The 3,179-nt window shown below is 43.4% G+C and overlaps 1 pseudogene; it reads right to left on the bottom strand.

The window, feature by feature from the left end:
• Positions 1 to 2,312: 2,312 nt before the first annotated feature.
• LOC116104474 lies at positions 2,313 to 2,444 on the bottom strand (annotated as a pseudogene).
• Between the last annotated feature and the right edge of the window lie 735 nt (positions 2,445 to 3,179).

Genomic DNA, 3,179 nt, shown 5'->3' with positions numbered 1-3,179 from the left:
TCCCCCAGGAGGCCAGCAAAGGGCACTGAATTCCCTGGAACAGGAAATATAAGTACTGGAAAGCTCCCATGAGAGTGCTGTGAAGTGAGCCATGGGCCTCTGAAAGAATTCTAAACTGCTGAGTCATCTTCCCAGGTCCTCATTCTTACAGTTTTAAGCATTTAAATTAGAATCCTGTCCTTCCCTACCTTCCAGCAAAGCTTGTAACTTAATGGGCGTACCGTTGATTTCCTATACCAAGAACTGTACTGAAGTATCTAGGACCCCTGTTTGTCAGGCTGCACAGCACACTGGTTGCCTGCAGAACACTTCACCTCTGTGGCTTCCACAGTCGATGGCAACCTGAGAGCGACTACGTTTCTCCCACTGAACTTTTTGGTTTTTTTCCTAAGTGGCTGTGGACAGCCTACTGAATGCAAGTGACACTGTAAGCATGCAGACAAGGTGACTTCTCAGAGAGCACAGCCTAGTTCATGACTCCCAACTCCGACTACGATGCTTCCTATGAAAAAGAGAAGATAAGACAAGCACTCTTTTTAATTATTGTAGTAATATTTATGATTAGAGAGCCTGCTTTATGTCCAACTGAAAAGAGTAAAAGTAGTGATGTTTTAAATTAGTGGAGATTTATTTCTGACAATATATCACTGTTATTTTTTAGGATATTTTGAGTTTTTCTTCCTCTTCATCTAGAGTCTTCCAAGTTGCCTCATTGAATTCTAATGGGACGGAGAGATGGGTCTGGCTGTGGATCATTTCCAGTAGCATCGGTACTGAGAAGCCCTCTCTTTTAATCTTAGCTACCCACCCCAATGCTTCTGAACCAAAGACTCATTTTCGTCTTTATATTTTATATGCCTTAATCAGCTCAATATCTGGGCCATTTCCTAACTTCCACATGGCTGATCCAAATCCCGAGTTATTACTTACTAACTTCTATATCCCATCTTGGCTGCCCTGGACCCAGTTGGGCAGCCCTCTTGGGGTTGTTCTCTCTTGACTCCAACACGGCAGCTGTGACCTCTGTCCCATATCTTCTCAGGCATGGCATCTCCTCTTCTCCACCTCCCCCAGCATGGCAGATCTCCTCTCCTTTCCATTCTTTCCCTGGCCTTGGAATCCTAAAAGTTCCGCTAGCTAGTCTGCCCAGCCTAGCTAGCCATTGACTGTTGATATCTTTATTTATCAATCAGAACCAACAGGGGGCAAGTTCCCAGAAGCTACTTGCATACAGATGTTCTTGTACAAACAGTTTTGGGAACACAAATGAACATAAAAACACAAATAGCCACAACTCTCCTCCTAGCAAACATATAACGTTCATTCCCATTCAAAATCTATTTTTGATCATAACAATAGAACATAAAGCAAAACTTTTGAGTTATGCCCAGCTGCCATAGAAGTAGGATCCAAATGAAACTGTCCAGAACAAAATAGAGCTCTTCTGTTAAAACATCAGGCAGTGGGGGCACACAGGCTACTGTAGGGGTGCAGCCACTGTTAGATTCCCTACTTCTGCCTTCTGTGCCGCACAACTCACTCTGGCTGCTGGAGTCTGACCCCAAGAGCCACATAAGAGACAGGTAAGGAGAGCATCGAAAACATTTCTCAGCTGAGTCAGATCTTTAAACAAGTTTTCCAGAAACCCTGCCAAATACCTTGACACCTTCTGCTTATATTTTGTATTATATTCTTCAATAAAATTCTTGTCAAACGAACGTGCAGGAACATCAAGAAAATTAGTATTTGACTAGCAAATGCAACCATGATTGTGCCCATGTTGTTATTTTGGGTGACGAGTTAAGCCATAGAGTTGGGAACATTGTGAGTCACAGGAATTGGCCTTCACATGGAGCCACCAGCAGGATGTCTAGAGCTCAGTCCCATTCTGTAGAAAGAAGGGTTTCTCTTCTTCAAGTAATAGAGAAGTGGCATTATCTGTAACTCCGCTATGGACAATTATAGTAGAAAACCTTTGCTGAGCATACAGACTTTTCCAGATGGTTTTAGAAGGGCAACAGCCAGCCAGACACCCATGTATCTTTTACTACATCAAATGTTTATGGAGGATAGTGATTCTAAAACTTTATTTTTCTTCCTTTCCTTCTTCCTTCCTTCCTCCCTTTCTTTCTTTCCTTTTTTGAAAGAGTCTACATTTTATTACTGGACAAATCACACCCCCAATTTAAACATGAACAAGTCTCCAGGTTAGAAATGTTGAGCTCCATCTGGTCAGGTCAATGACTATGATTCAGTATAAACCCTCAGTCTTGCCACTGTGCGAATCCTTACAGACCCAGCCTCATTTTCCTCTAGTGTCTTCCCTTAGAGTTGAACCTGATTTCACTATTAGTTTTCATCCAAATCCACTGAAGAACATGATGATTTTGCTTATGTTCCTTGGCCAGGAATCTCTTGATTCTGAAAGTCTTGTAAGAAGACATGACGAGAAGCCAAATCATGTGTAGGGTGCAGGACGGCAGAAGATAGGAGGAAACAGGCTTTTCCTTTCTAATACTTCATCCGGTAGTCTCATGACATTGGTAGAAGAAAAAGAGGAAAGTAAAGGGGAAGACAAGAAGAAAAGAGAGCCGAAATAAGAGAAATGGACCCTCTGTGAACAACAAACTTTTCCTTGCCAGTTTGAGTCTTGAAATTTGGTGAATTGCTAGAAGTCTTTAGTGCCGGAGTCTTCACGAGCCTTATCAGGATGATGAAAGGCCTGAGATGAAGAAACAGTGCCACAAGGAGACAAGGGCTCCTGTTCCCCTGAATTATTAATCAGGCTGCGTTCAGCGGGCTGCTGCCTGCTGGCCTGTCTTCAGCAGGTGGTGGCCCTCTGCCTGTCTCTGCAGTACAGCTGCTTGCTCACTCACTGCTCATGGCCTCCCCAGAGCTCACAACAGTCATTTGCTTGAGTTAAGACAGACACTGTCATTACTCTGTGCAGAACTTCACAGAGGCCTTTCCTGCTAAATGCCTGAACCATCTGAGAAGCACCAGCCGGCTGCTGGAGTCGTTAATAATGTATCCATGCTTATCAATAGTTTCAGACGACTAATATTTAGAAGCTTCCTCAGAAGGACTGGGATAGATGTCTTGTTCACACCAGTTAGCTTCATTCTGTCAGTTACTGATGTTGACACTATGCCCAACTGTGTTCTGAGAACCAGAGGTGC

This window comes from Mastomys coucha, unplaced genomic scaffold (genome assembly GCF_008632895.1).
Source record: "Mastomys coucha isolate ucsf_1 unplaced genomic scaffold, UCSF_Mcou_1 pScaffold22, whole genome shotgun sequence".
In the NCBI taxonomy this organism is placed as follows: Eukaryota; Metazoa; Chordata; class Mammalia; order Rodentia; family Muridae; genus Mastomys; species Mastomys coucha.
This window is presented reverse-complemented; position numbering and strand designations above follow the sequence as displayed.